Source organism: Rana temporaria, chromosome 7, assembly GCF_905171775.1.
Source record: "Rana temporaria chromosome 7, aRanTem1.1, whole genome shotgun sequence".
NCBI classification, from domain to species: Eukaryota; Metazoa; Chordata; class Amphibia; order Anura; family Ranidae; genus Rana; species Rana temporaria.
This window is the reverse complement of record NC_053495.1, coordinates 119,994,975-120,011,134: the sequence shown is the minus strand read 5'-3', so window position 1 is coordinate 120,011,134 and position 16,160 is coordinate 119,994,975.

The following is a 16,160-nucleotide window of genomic DNA, read 5'->3' as shown; positions in this document are numbered from 1 at the left end:
TATGGAAAAAATGATTGCATATAAAGATAGAAGGGCGCAGACCTTCCATAAACACTGGGAGGTCTGGAAACAATCTATATTCGCTCCCCCTCACATATGACATATGACATATGACCTATTCTGAAATCCTGAATTAATGATTTACCATTCTGTGACAGGAACTCATACTATCAGTTCTTAGCTAGACCAATGTTGGGTGAAAGGCAGAAAAATTACGGAAATTCCCATCTCCTGGTCTGATTTCTTTTGCATTGTGTTCTTATACTTACTGTAACCCACCACGAGGATACTCTTTTCAATGTTTTAAAATTTTTTTTCTTTTTGGTTATCGCCTAAATAGTATCACATTTCAAGGTATGTGATGTTTTGCATTTGATAGCGTTCCTAGGGTCTTCAGTACTACCCTAGGTGTGGTGGCCTCTCCTAGGAAGGAACAGGAGCCTGCTCACAGTTTGTACCCATAGGGGGTGACTGGCTCCACCCCATGTTGGGGTTTATGGCTACTAATAAGAGGACACTCTAAGTACATATGTAAACAAACCAATGTTACAATTACAACACTGTAGTAGATAACCTTCTCTACTTAATATATCTACTGTTTATTTTGTTTTTGTTTCTGAACAATGCTTTGTGATGTACAACATGTATAACATAAGAATCCATACCACCTTTTGTACTGTATGTCACACATTGCTCTATGCTTTTCGATAATAAAAAAATTTTGGTTAAAAAAAATAAAAATAAATTGAATATGGAGATTAAAATGTGATTTAAAATGTTGACCATAGATACAATTTAACTATTGATAAATGCACTCAAAATTAGAATATTGTTTATGCACTGGGACTGTGTAAAAAATAGCAACATTTAGAGATTTATTTGTGAAATGCATTTGAATTAATGTAGAAGAAGAAAAAAATGCAGTGTTAGGAGTTAGAAAAGCTCTTTTTAATAGCCTGGACATGTTCACGAGCAAAAAAAATAAAAATAAAAAATCACTTCATTAACATGACACTAGATCTTGTAACAAACATGGTGTATTGGAATGACTGCATGTTTCTTGCCTATGTATTGTAACTCTTGCCAGATTATTTCCATGTATTATAATAATAGTCTATTTGTTGTCACATGTTGTCATTATAGCCTTTTTGTTGCACTTGTCTTGTCACAATTGTCTGTTTATTGCACATGTATTGTTAGGATTGCCATTCTCTAACTACCGGTATGTATTGTCAAGTCAGATATTTTTGTATAGAGTACCTTAAAAATATCATTACATTTCCTGCAGGTATTACTAATTGAATTCCCTGCAGGGCTGTCACTATCAAACTACTCCTCTATTATCCCCATGTTTCACCATTATTAAACATTTTTAATCACTGTGCATTTCCATTGACTGATTGGGGCTCTTCACAGGGCTTGCAAAGCAACGTGAGAATGCTTTCTGAATAGGAACCTGAACTCTCTTGAAGATCTGTCTAAAAAGACAAGCAGAGGGCAGAGGTCTATTTGTCAGTATTGTTGTAGATCCCTGAAGCTGATCCTTTCATTATTACTGAATTATCATCCTTGTTCTACAGTGTCTCTGTGTTGAGGCAGCAATCTTGGTAGAAGTACAGTACTTGGCTTTGCGATGTCAAATGTGTCCGCCTAATGACTGGTGATCTGTCGACTGGTGTGGGGATATTTAAGAAGCATCAGAAGAGGTTAACTAAGCACAGATCCACAGAATTAATGAAGTAGGAAGTAGGGAGTTGCATGCATTGCAGATTCCTCTCCAGTAAGTAACAAAGTAGTGGCATTATTATATCTCATGATAAATCTTCGGAGACAAGCAGTCACAGGCAACAGTGCAGTGAGGTAAAAAATGTCAGGTGAAAAAAAAATGTTGGGGGCAGAGGATCTAAAGTCAGCAGGGCAGTGTATAGGAGGTAGTAGTGTACAGGGGATCAGCAGGGCAGAGGATAGAATCAGCAGTTTGTAGAGCAGTTTACAGAGGCCGTTCGTAGGGCAGTGTACAGGGCTGTCAGGAGGGGAGAGTACAAGAGTCAGTAGGGATGATTATAAGCGTCAGCAGAGCAGGGGGCAGGGGTCAACAGAGCAGATGATAGGGGTCAGCCAGGTGAAGAGTTATCAGGGCAGAAAATAGGAAGAAGCAGCTCAGTGTACAGTGGTCAGCAGTGCAGACAGTTCAGAAGACAGTGGTCATCAGGACAGAGGAGAGGGTCAGCAAGATGGAGGACAGGGTCAGTAGGATGAAGGACAGAGGTTAGCAGGGCAGAGAACAAGTGTAAGCGGAGCAGGGTACAGGTGGTAAACCCCCCCCAATAATTCCTCCTCTTAGCCAAAATCCTCTCACCCCCACCAAGCACAGATCCCTCCAATCCACATATTCTGCCCATTCCTCCTCCCCTAAATTACCTACCTTTTCTGTTACAACTAACCCCCCACCCCCTCCTCCACAAACCTTTCATCCCAATAATAAATTATTGTTATTGCCTCTCTCCCCCTCCCAAATTGTGTTTGAAGTACAATTCTAGCACAATTCTAGTATCAATTGTGTTCAAAGTACTAAATTCTAAAAATATTAGAGAAATGTCAGCAATAGCAAAATTATTTGACCAAATCTACTCCAGTCATTTCTAATCCTTTTTGTCCAGCATGTTATCACATGATATTGGAGACAGAAGACAAAGAGAAGATTATCTCACACTGTGCCTTGGGTGTCCAATTTGAGAGCAAGTTTGAATGTATTTCCAGACAAAAACTTCAATTTATGATTTTTCAATCCATCCTTCTGCTTACCTTTACTCTATAAACTGCACCAATGCCAATGGCAGTCTTTGTATTTATAAGCACAAAAATAAACTAGACATAAAAATGATAGTTACATTGATTCTACGGTATCCGCTAGTCTATATCATCTAGAGCCTGCACATTGGCAATACACAGCACAAGATCAGGAAATCACTGGGTCCATACAGATTGTAGCTTGAAGGCAAAATCTGCAGGAGATGCCAGGTAGAAGATAAGAACACCAGAAGACCTGGGGGAGAGTAATGCCAAGAGGCCGCTTTGGACATCCAAATAGGAATATTGAATTTATTTTACTTTGTAATTTCTTATGTCATACTTTTTGGGTGCATTTCATAATATGTTCTGCAATCTTCACAAGTGCCTGTGGCTGTCATATCTAGTTACTAGTTTTATGCAAAATAACATAACATGGGGACTTTAATCCCCATAATGATGCGACAACAGACAATCTTCCACATACTGTATTAAAGCATGTTTCCCAATAGTATTTACCATATAAAAGTAGATATATTGCTGTCCCAGGGGAAATTTGAAAGTTTGAAAGAAAATTCAAAACTTACCCCATATTTTTTACCCTCTGACACAATAACACTACATTTTACCATCTGACACAATGCATTACTATTCCTAAGAGACTTTTTTTTTTTTTAAATTAACTAAAATATTTATGGCATATATTTCAGAATTGGAGAGCTTAACGTGGAGCCTAACAGTCTGACGACAAATAGAAAAATGTAATGCATTATCAGCTCACTTAAGTGAGTCATTGCTTATTGTTATTTCCTCATTAACAAATTGGCTCTTAACTCTGTCATCATCTTTCATGTTTGATCACAGCTCAGAGATGGGAAAAGGAAGCATGTGCACAGGACACAGTGACAGATCAATAGGACTTACTGATCCTGTAATGTCCTGAAGACCAGATCATTCTGCCTGGCATTTGTAATGAGGGAGAATTAACATTAGGAAGGACAAAGTATGTGAAATTAATCCAGTAAAGTACTCTACTTCAAACCACCTTACCATTTGTAAAGTCACCAAGTTGTTAAAATGAAAATAATACATTTTCTACTGCCACTGTTAACTAATTTCTAATTTATATAAATACACACACACACACATTATATATATATATATATATATATATATATATATATATATATATATATATATATATATATATATATATATATATATATATATATATATATATATATATCTATATATATATATATCAGCTGAAATAAGGCTCCTATAACAAGTTCCCCATCAAAAACAGGCTCTTGATCAGAAATGCAATGAAAAGAGCAATGATAGTATGAAAAAGAGCAGCAATCCACAGCAATAATCACAATTTAGTGCAATAAAGGCAGATCAGTCATAAACTAATTCATCCTGGTTGCTGGGGTTACCACACATTGCCATTTGACAGTTTTTAATGAATACAGACTGAACAGATCAATGATGATATCTGCTAGATGACTTTATTGTCAATAGCCAACCTGTCAACTGCTGTGTAGTTTCTCTTACAGTATGTAAAGTAAATAGTAATGTATAGTGTTTTCCATATATTTCCCTCATGTATGTACTGTATTTAGGAGGAAAAAATATATATATATATATATATTTTTCCTTTAGCCCTGGTTCACACTGCACAATGCACCTGATTCACACAGGAATTGCACCACATGTAAGGGCTCCAGGATGCGTGTTTGGCACAGGATAATTAGGGGTGACAGGAGAGAGATCTTTACTGGAGGGTATTGGGGGGAGAGTGCTGTATTGGGGAGGAGGAGGACATTTTGGGCTGTGTGTTACCATCTACTGAGACCTATGACCTGTGCAACATGCACTCCTGAGCCCTGTGAGATTTGCAAGTCAAAGCATATACAGAAAACCATGGATCTTCAAGATAATACCCAAACATAGTGATCACACTACAGCAATAAAAAGGTGCAGCATTTTAGGGTGCAATGTTTTTGGGAGCCACACAGGACCCCTATAAAAGAAGCATTAGTAACTCATCATACTGAAGGTAAGTAATGTCCCTTGTGCTTGTGTATTTTTTAGGTAAACTTGTTTTAAGGTAGGCTGAAAAGCAATCAAAGCAATTCAATGTAATTGAAAAATGTAATTTATCTAAAAATGACTGTGCCAAGTGTTGCACATATCTGCTAAACTATCACTTGTGGCACAGTAATTAAAGCATTTTGTGTGAGTACATGGACTGTGGCATGTGTATGCTGTGTATACATTATGTAGACTCAAGTTTTATTTAACCATGCCCCTTTAAGATCCTGTTAAACTAGTTGTAAAGTCAGAAGTTTTTTATTTTATTTTAATGCATTCTAGGCATTAACCACTTGCTTACTGGGCACATATATCCCCTTCCTGCCCAGGCGAAATTTCAGATTTCAGCACTGCGTCGCTTTAAATTAAAATTGCGCGGTCGTGCGACGTGCCTCCCAAACAAAATTGACGTCCTTTTTTTCCCACAAATAGAGCTTTCTTTTGGTGGTATTTGATCACCTCTGCGGTTTTTATTTTTTGCGCTATAAACAAAAAAAGAGCGTAAATTTTGAAAAAAAAACACAATATTTTTTACTTTTTGCTATAATAAATATCCCATTTAAAAAAAAAAAAAAAAAATTTCTCAGTTTAGGTCGATATGTTATAGTGACTACAAAATAGGGGATAGAATTCTTTTTTTTAATTCTCTATTTTATATGTTTTTTTCACACTTAATTTCTCCTTATACACACATATATAGCCAATCTTTAACTGTACACAATTTGACACTTTCCTTTAAACGTTTTCTCATTAATCGTTGTGCCTCTTAACAGGATTTCAAGAATCTACCTTCATGTCCACTGTTTGTAGCTATATCATAGTATGCTCCCTGTTCTCCCAAATCCCTCTTCCCTCCCCCCATGTACCTCCTCCCCAAAAAAATAAAAAATCTCTCCCTCCCCCTCCCCCCTCAGGTGTCTCGTTCTCTATATCTTATATATGGGGTCCACACCTGTCTATACTTCTCCTCTTGTTCTCTTATTCCCATCGTCAGATGCTCCATATGCTGAATTTCTGTTACTCTCCCTAGCCATTGTTGTCTGGTCGGCATAGATGTACTTTTCCACATAATTGGAATACATGCCCTTGCTGCTGTCAGTAGATGTCTAATCAGAGATTTTTTTAAACTTTGCCAGGGAAATTGGGAGGTCAAATAGTAAATAGGTAGCAGGGTTGTCTACCAGATCCACCTCTGTAATTTCTTTTACTGTGTCGGTGACCATTTTCCAGAAATCTTTCAACTTTGCACACTCCCAGAATACATGTAACATGGTACCCTCCCCTTCTCCGCACCGCCAACAACGGTCTGATGATTCAGGAAATATCCGTTTTAGTGCGACAGGGGTTTTGAACCATGTAGTTAAGATCTTATAACCCCCATCCTGGTATGTAGTAGCAAGAGAGGCTTTGTGTGCAAAATTGAAGATTCCGTTTTCTGTGTCTCTAAGGCCCCATACACACGAGAGGATTTATCCGCAGATACGGTCCAGCGGACCGTATCCGCGGATAAATCCTCTCGAGGATTTCAGAAGATTTCTATGCGATGGCGTGTACACACCATCGCATTGAAATCCGCGCTGAAATCCTCTGCCGATGACGTGTTGCGCCGTCGCCGCTATTATGACGCGGCGACGGGCGCGACGCTGTCATATAAGGAATTCCACGCATGCGTCAAATCATTACGACGCGTGCGGGGAATCCCTTTGGACGGATGGATCCGGTAAGTCTGTACAGACGAGCGGATCCATCCGTTGGAATGGATTCCAGCAGATGGATTTGTTGAGCATGTCAGCAAATATCCATCTGCTGGAAATCCATCCCAGGGGAGATTTATCCGCGGATAAATATCCGACGGAGTGTACACACCATAGAATCTATCCGCAGAAACCCATTTGATGGGATTTATCTGCGGATAGATTCTATGGTGTGTATGGGGCCTGAGAGTTTAATCCCCAATTCTTTTTCCCAAGCTAGTACGAATGGTAGTTCTTTTGGGGCTACTGCCTCTCCCAAAAGGATATACATTAACGACAGACCATGTCTCAGCGAGTCACCTTTCAGACATAATTCCTCATATCTTGAAAGATCTCTAGCCGCGTTACCTTGTGGGTTCATTGCTCTAATAGCTGCTTTTAATTGATTTAGTCTCATTGGGTCTATTTCTCTACTGAATACCTCTTCCATCTCTCCTCCACTCATCCTTCGGTTCTCATCTTCAAAATGTATTAGCCTGCTCATTCCTGAACGTCTAAGATTGTTAAAATGTAAATCTGTGAGGCCAACCTGAAATCTAGGATTACCTAGCACCGGTAATAATGGACTTGGGTGTTCCGAGATTTTGGTTTTCTTAAATATCTTTTTCATGACACGTAGTGTCGCTCCTATTGTAGGATGTTTTTTCACCTCTTGTGGGATGTCTACCTCATGGATCCACGCCATTCCCTCCAGGGGAATGTTCGTGATTTTTTGCTCCATGAGGATCCATGGCTTAATCTTCTGATGGGCACACCATTCTACTACCCTTGCCATATGGGAAGCATCATGGTATCCCATTGGGTCAGGGAGGCCCACCCCTCCTTTTTCCTTTGGCATCGTCAGGATGTCCCGCCATATTCTAGGTGCTTTTCCTGCCCAGATAAACTTAGCAAATCTAGTTCTTAAGTCTCTCAAAAACCCTGATGGAATCTTTACCAGTAGGGTCTGAAATACATAAAGTAGTCTTGGCATTACATTCATTTTTATAATATTAATTCTTCCAAACCACGTAAAGATTTCCTTGTCCCATCGTTGGAAGTCTGCCTTAATCTGCCTTATCAGAGGTACAAAATTTAACTCGTAGATTCTTTTTAAGGATAGAATTCTGACATTTTTTTTATTATTTTTTTTTACTAGTAATACGGCGATCTGCAAATTTTGTCAGGACTGCGATATTGCGGTGTACACATCGGACACTTTTGACACATTTTTGGGACCATTCACATTTATACAGCGATCAGTGCTAAAAAAATGCATTGATTACTGTATAAATGTGACTGGCAGGGAAGGGGTTAACACTAGGGGGTGAGGAAGGGGTTAAATGTGTATCCTGGGTGTGTTCTAACTGTGTGTGGAGGGTGGTGACTGGGGGAGGTGACCGATGCTGTGTCCCTATGTACAAGGGACATAACATCTGTCTCCTCTCCCTGACAGGACGCACTCACCGCCGTTTCCGGGTATGATGGTCGGGGCTTGGCGTTCCTAATTGATTGACAGGCATCCGAGCGAAGCATACATCGCGTCACGAGATGCCGAAAGAAGCCAAACGTCGGTGCGCAGGCGCCGTATAGAGCCGCACCGACGTTTGGCTTCTTTCGGCATCTCGTGACACGCTGTATGCGTCAGTCGGATGCCTGTCAATCAATTAGGAATGCCTAGCCCCGACCATCATACCCAGAAGCGGCGGTGAGAACACATATAGGAAACGGTATGTACGGACGTATTTTTTTAAAAAAAAACAGCTGATTCTAATTGTCATTAATCTCATAAATGCAATGTTAAAAGTTAATTTTTAGGTGAACCTCCACTTTAATTTCCCTTTACCTCCCTGATTTCACTAAAACATCTTCTTTGAGTTTCTTTCCTCCATCCTTATAACATGGTCAAGATGCTAACTTTCCATACCCTCCAAGATACTTGCATATTTTTACCTGTAACCCCATTTCATTTGCCCTCACCTTTCATTTGTTTTGCAACCTCCCTCTAAACACCCTACTTTATATTATTTTCCCACCTATTTAGTCTGACAACTTCTGATAGTACCTATATAACCTCTATATACTTTATGTTATAAAAGGTTTGCGATACATCTGAAATTTAGATTTTTTTTGTGACAAAATCCTTGATCTCATAACTGTCTTTTCTGAATAATAATATTTCTCTCCAACAGCTGTTCTTGTTCTTACTTCCTGGGACACATTGCGGTCTCCATTTATAGAATTATTTTACTCTTTAATATCTATTCACTTTCTACAACGTATATCCTTCAGATTTCTTTCTATATATTAGTTTTCTTTGTCAAAATCATCCACCTGGTATTTCTTAAATTCACATTGAATTAAAATTTTCTTTATAACCTTACATTACTTTTTTAACCTTTGTACTTATGAATGCATAACTTCTTCTCATAACATTGGCTTCACCATAAGATATGCACTGTACTGTTGTATTTATCATGGTGCTGTTATTTGCCACAAAGGAAGATTTATTATTAATTTTAAAGAATGAAGTCAATTCCTTGTGTCACCAGAAGATTGTAAAAGGCTGTCACTGAGATGCAACTCTGTTGTCTGTCTTGTATTCCCCAAAGTAGCTGTGTGTGTGAAAGTTGTGCTGCCAACAGCACTAGAGTGTGACCCTTGGGATTGCCTAGATCTTGACAGTAGACTGTACAGACAGAACCAAAGCACAGTACCAAAGCATAGGACAGAGATGGGGTCAGGGTTGGTGGCAGACAAGAATAGTTGAGAAGGGCAGCCACCAGACAAATGTGCGACAGACAAACAGTAGAAGCCCAAATCAGTTAAAACCAGAGACAGCTAGAAATAAAAGCTATCCAAGTATAAACTGAAAAAGAGAGACATAGATGCCAAGAACCAGCTAATAACAGGTATACTGATCTGAGTACACAAAAGTGGCTTTGCAGGTCATGAAATACACCATTTTTCCAGCACTGACTGGATGCTCTGAGCCTAATGCCCTGTACACACGATCGGTCAATCCGATGAGAATGGTCTGATGTATTTTTCCATCAGTTAACCGATGAAGCTGACTGATGGTCAGTCGTGCCTACACACCATCAGTTAAAAAAACTATTGTGTCAGAACGCGGTGACGTAAAAAAACACAACGACGTGCTGAAAAAAACGAAGTTCAATGCTTCCAAGCATGCGTTGACTTGATTCTGAGCATGTGTGGATTTTTAACCGGACGTGCCTACAGACAATCGGTTTTTATCTATCGGTTAGGTATTCATCGGTTAATTTTAAAACATGTTTCAAATTTTTTAACCGATGGATAAATAACCAATGGGGCCCACACACGATTGGTTTGGTCTGATGAAAACAGTCCATCAGACCATTCTCATTGGATTGACCGATCGTGTGTACGCGGCATTAGACAAACTGTACTGATTGAAGCCAGGTGTGCAGATGCAGCATGACCATGGTGCTGAATATTTTCCAGCAGATGGCAGTGATTAATGTTTAGACACAGCAAACATAACCAATCCAGAAGCACAGCACAACGCAGGAGGACAGCAGAGGAAACAAGCTTTCTGTGGTCTGTGAGTGATTTTCAATATTAGACAGATTGTTATAATCCTTTTATTTCAGCCCTCTATTGATAGTACATGTAGCTCTCGGGTGCTCTTTATCCATATTTTCGCTTTTTATTTCTCTGTGCCTTTAAGACAAATTTCTGCTAGTTTCATTTCCTATTTTCTTTCAAAGTTGTTTTAATATTTTCTAATTTCACAGAGTTCTATGCTTGTTTAAAATCTTTAGATGGTGATTAGAGACAGGGCCGAACAAACCCCCTCTGCTCCTGGTTCAGTTTGCGCCAGAACTCAAACATCACAAAAGTTCAGAGCCAAATCATGAACCCCATCTAAAAGAACCAAATTTGAAAAATCAGAAGTCCTTATTCTGAAGGCTTGTATGAAAGTTCTTTGCCATGTTAAGTCTAAGGGGGCACAGGCACTGCAACTTTTTTTAAAAGATTGTTTTTATAGGAGCAGTGATTTTAATAATGCTTAAAGTGAAACAATAAAAGTTCCTTAAAATATGGTGCCTGGGGGATCCCCCTAGTCTGCTTCTAAAGTGGCACATCTGTACCATGCCTAGAACCTTCTGCAAGCTTTCTTTATTTTGTAAACAATGACTTGGAGAGCCAGTCTATATTATGAGGTCACAATTTAGTGCACTCAGAACAAGATTAGAGTTTTTTGGATACATTCTGGTGTCTTCTTGGCAGACTTTTGATGGGAATAACAGTTTTGCACCACAGTGAGCAAGCCTTATGTGAAAAAGCCAAAGTATAGTACACTCAGGCCAAGATTAACATTTTTTTAGATAAAGTCTGGTGTCTTTTTTGCAGACTTTGGATAGAAGTAACAGGTGTGGAAAAAATGTGCTTTGGGTATTGGTGGTGCCTTCACACCATAACCCTTATAGAGGTACTCTTAATGAAAGCAAGAATTGGCCTTGCTGTAAAAAAAAAAAAAAAATTGGTACACTTGTCAAACAGGTGCAAAAAAATCCTTGGGTGTAAATTGTGCCCATAAAACCTATATCAAAAATTGACTTCAAGATAAAATCAACACCCACAAATCTAGGCAGCCTAGACAGTCTTGAAGAGATTCAAGATCCCAATAACACTTAATCAGTTACATCAGTATCAGGGGCTTGGTAGCTGATGCTGATCCAGGACTAATTAATTTTGACAAATGTCAGCCGGTCAGCAGAGTCTGCCGCCTCCTCATATGGTGACAGTACAGTGCATGCATCCTTTATCAAATGGCTATTTTTTTTGCCATGCTTTATCTGCTTGCTGAAGAGATTTCAAAATTGCACTAGTGCTATTGGCTGCACATTTGCTAAAAAAGGCCCACACAGCTGAGCTGTGGGAAGTGGGCTAGGAGATAACAGCTCCACAGTCTGATGGATTAGGGTAGCTGCTCTTTACCTTTTCATTGATGGCGGCCTCTGGAGGACATCCTGCCTTGTTGGGGCTGTTTCTTCCCCTCACTTTATCCTCTGCTCTATCTGGCACCCAAGTCGTGTCACTGACCTCATCATCATCATCCCCTCCATCCTCATCATCACTGGAGCCAACTTGGCAATACACTTCAGCTGGGGGAACATGACTGACAATGTGTTGTTTATCAGTGTCCTCCCCTCTCAGTAGGCTCATGTTACTCCCTTCCTCTAACTCAGAGCCAACATCAGAATCAAGTAATGTCTGTGCTCAAATAATTCAGCTGACTCCTCTATGCATGACTCTGGGGCTATGGCATAAGTAGCTGTGGACAAGAAGGCAGAATAAGCCACTCTGGCAGCTGTGGTGGACTGCACACTAGTGACAGCTTGCATCATAGAGGATGAGGATAGTTTAGCAAGCCAGCCCACCACCTTCTCTGCATGCTGTGGTTTGATAGCACAAGCAACATCACTAAACAGAGACAAATGTGCCCTGCCTGAGAACGTAACATGTTCACCTTTGCCTGTGGACACAGACACTGCTGGACCCTTTATAGTGGCATGGGAACATCTGTCTCTCTTTATTTGCCTCCCAGACATGATGGGGGGGCTTATTACCCAAATTTAACAGAAGCTGGGAAATGTGTGATTGGATGCACTTTGTTGAATGATAAGTGGTGTTTGGTGTTGATGCTGACAGAAATGCAAAAAAATTAAAACATAAAAAAGGGGGAAGACCAGTGTCACAGTCAGAAAAACTGCGGCTGACAATTCAAAAAAAGGGGTCAGGCAGGGGACACAAAAAGACAAAAAAAAACATGCAGCAATCAAAAAAAGAAAAGGGTATACAGCACTAAATGTTATGTTATGCTGTATTAAACATTGCACTAACACACTGCATTGACACTGCACTATACTGACACACTATACACACTATACTGACAGTACACTAACACTCTACACACAATAAGTGAACACACTAAAGCCCCGTACACACGATCGGACGTTTGTCTGACCAAATTCACATCAAAATTCCGATGGAATTCTATCAGAGGAAAAGAGAACATGTTCTCTATGTAAACTCTGATGGAATTCATCGACATTTTCGATGGAATTACTCCGATGGAGCATACACACGGTCTGAAATTCTGATTGTGTGTACGGGCATAACTCACTATTAGCAAACTGAGTCCTTCTTTATCTATTGCCACTACAACAACACACTGCAAAAGCTTCCTGTGAGAAGGGACCTTATATAGTGTGGGGTGGGACTATGAGCACTGAGCCATGATTGGACAAAGCCATCATTGCTTTGTCCAAACAGGGCTCTGACAGTGCTTGGTGCCCTAAATGGCATAGCCTTTCACCTGACCAGCAGTCAGGTGCATTGTTTCATCCAATTAAGACCCTAGAATACACTGTGACGCGTGTAGTGCATTGTGGGGCACTCGGCGGGTGAACATCCTGCAAAAACGCCCCACAAATTTGGGTGTTCACTGGATGGGCGAACAGGCGATATTCAGGCCAAACTTTTCCTCGGCTCTAACTGCTCACCCAACTGTTATAGTGGTTCACACTGTGTTTCCAATATTTCCCATATTATATATGTAGCACTACCCCCGTAGGAGCTGCTGGTTAAATTTTGGGTTTGCACGTTACTGTACCTTTGTAGCTTTGTTGTCAGGGTAGGAAAGTCCCTGATAATTGCAATGTCCAGACAGATGTAAAACCTTCAACAGTTAGGTTTTATTTCTTTTTACTGCAAGGTAACTTGAAACAGAGAAAGCAGGAGGGAGGAGAAGAGTAGGGGAAGGTTGAGGCACACGGTATAGAATAAATCAGTCTCCACTCTCAGCTATTGAGTGGGCATTGCTCACCCGGATAGTCCACTCTCACTCTGACGCACAAACTAATGTCCAGATGGTCTCTGCCACAGACCACTTGGAATGAACTTGGTCTCTGCCACAGACCTTTGAATGTATTTGGATGCGTCGAGGAATCCTCTTCCACAGGATTTAAAAGTCCCGAACCTCCAGACAAGCAGTAAGAGAGCCTTCAAGCCGGAACCGGCAGACTGCATGGCTTTCAATGTAGTGGATCCCTGATTGGGTCACCAGGCCTCACCTGAGATACAAGCACTTTGCTGGTCTCCTCCAGGGCAGGTCCTCCCCGGGTTTCATTCATCAAGATAGCTTCTTCCCTTGTGGACAGACAGCTTGGGATCCCCTTTTAGGATTGTAGGTCAGATACGTTACGCCAGGCAGACAGATACGCCAATGTATCTGAATCCGGCCAATGTCTATGTGTTCATGCACTCTTTATTATAAGTATTCTCCATACAACCAATAGCCTTGATGCCCTTGTGTAGGGAAGCTCTGACCTTCTGTCACTGCTTTTAGAAAGAACAGTACATCTACAGATTTCTGATCAGTTATTATCACTTACTATTTCTAAATTCTAGCAAAATTGTTTCCCTTTACTCTCCCATTCCTGAAAACTATCCATCCATTGTTAGGCTCTGTGCACACTAAAGCTCATAAACTGATGTTTTTGGAAGTTTAGGCAATTTTTTAACAGCCCATAAACTCCCCTCTATGTTATCCTGTGTCCATGCACACATGGACGTTATTGGACGTTTATCAGCAGTCTCACTGCAAAGATACTAGCGTTTTTCTAACATTATTTTAACGTCCAGTGTGCATGGAGCCTTAGGAGCCATGGATCATTCCCATATAGCAGAAATGAAAAAAACTGTACCACACTGTAGGACAAATAGTGTTGAGTATAGTAGAATATCTTAACAGTGAAGCTTGGCAGTACAAAGAGTCCAATAAAGCAAAATGTAAAATTATTTGACTTATATATTTTAAAAATGATCAGAAAATTACACTGTTTTGGTTATTATATGGCTGCATAGGTTACTTTAACCTATGTACAGAATATAATATTCCAAATGTTGAAATATTTATTTAAATCATCAACAGTGTTAATCCTTGTAGACCATGTTTCACTTTACTGTACAGATAGGGACAGGTACATTGCAGTTTAATTTAATTAACAACTAGGGATGAGCCAAACACCCCCCCGTTCGGTTCACACCAGAACCTTTGAACGGACCGAACGTTTGCACGAACATTTAGAACCCCATTGACTCCTGAAAAAACGACAGTTTTTAAAACTTTTTTTCAATTGATACATGTTCCCTCAGGCAAGACCCGGGTTCTCAAAGACGTTTTCCTGGTCGTCCTACGGCGGCACACAATGGGTTAAGCCTTCTTCTAACCCCTAAAGGAAGAAAGAGCTAAACTAGCAGTGAGACAAGTTAGATTAATTGATTAACCATAGTGGGACCACCTGTCCCCGCCCTTTAAACTGCTCCCAAGAACACAGACACACGTATTTTTTTCTTTCTTCGTACCTGGAAGGAGAAGAAGAAGACGTGAGGCAAGTGCTCACCCCCGGTGCTTCCGGGTTCTTGAGCTAAGGGGCGGCTGTATACCGGGTGCTATCTCCGGTCCCTCAGCCTGTACCCCGTCATCCTCCGGTTTCGGCAGCGGAAGTGTTCCCCGAGAGGCCGCCATACTTTCCCCGTCTAACGGCTACGTGGATACCGGAGGTTTGTTTGCGCTCCACAGGCCGGAAACGTCGCAGTGGACCGCGCGTATTGATGACGCGCTTCCGGGAGTTCCGGAAATCGCGTCCAGGGACTGGAGGGACGGTAAAGTAAGCGCCTGTGGCGACCGTTTTTTCTCTACATCCACTGTGGGGCACATTCATTATCGGATAGGCATACCTTGGTGTATTGTAAACAGGGGGTCTCAAGTCTGGGGGTTTTTTTCCCCATTCCGCGGCCGCGTCACTTCCGGTCTAGTGACCCACACTATTTCTGGCCAGCAGGGATCTGCTATGGCTGCACTCAGCCTAGGCAGCAGATCCCTTGGCCGGTCAGAGGTAGGAGCATGTTTTGATTGTTTTAGCAGGGGTTTTTGTTGAGACATCCAGTATGGGGGCTTTGGCAGTCTAATTTCTAAAGAGGGACTTCTCTCTATCTTGTCTTTCCCAGATGGCGTCCTCTGGTAAAGCCAAGAGAAAGTCCAAACACACCTTCTGCAACAAATGGAGCAGCCCATGCCGGAGTCTTATACAAGTGACACCTGTGTATCATGTTTAAACCCGTCTGACAATACCAATTCATTCCTATCATGGTTTAAAGGGGAAATGTCCAATACATTTAAGGAAATTAAGGACTCTCTGGTGCCCAAGAAAAGGAAGAGAAGTTCCAGGGGTATTTCCCCCACTGCAACTATCTCCTCCGGGGAATGTAGTGCTTCCTCTTCGGATCTGGAAATACTATTTGAGGACCTAGATGACGATTTGTATTTATTACCCAAGGACAAAGTTCCCAAGCTACTGTCGGCAGTGAAGGACACTATAGAGTCATCCAAAGACGTATCGGCTAGGCTGAAGAAAGACCAATTATATTACTTTCCTCAAGTCCCAGATATGAGATTTCCGTTTCACCCCATTCTTGCTGACTGGT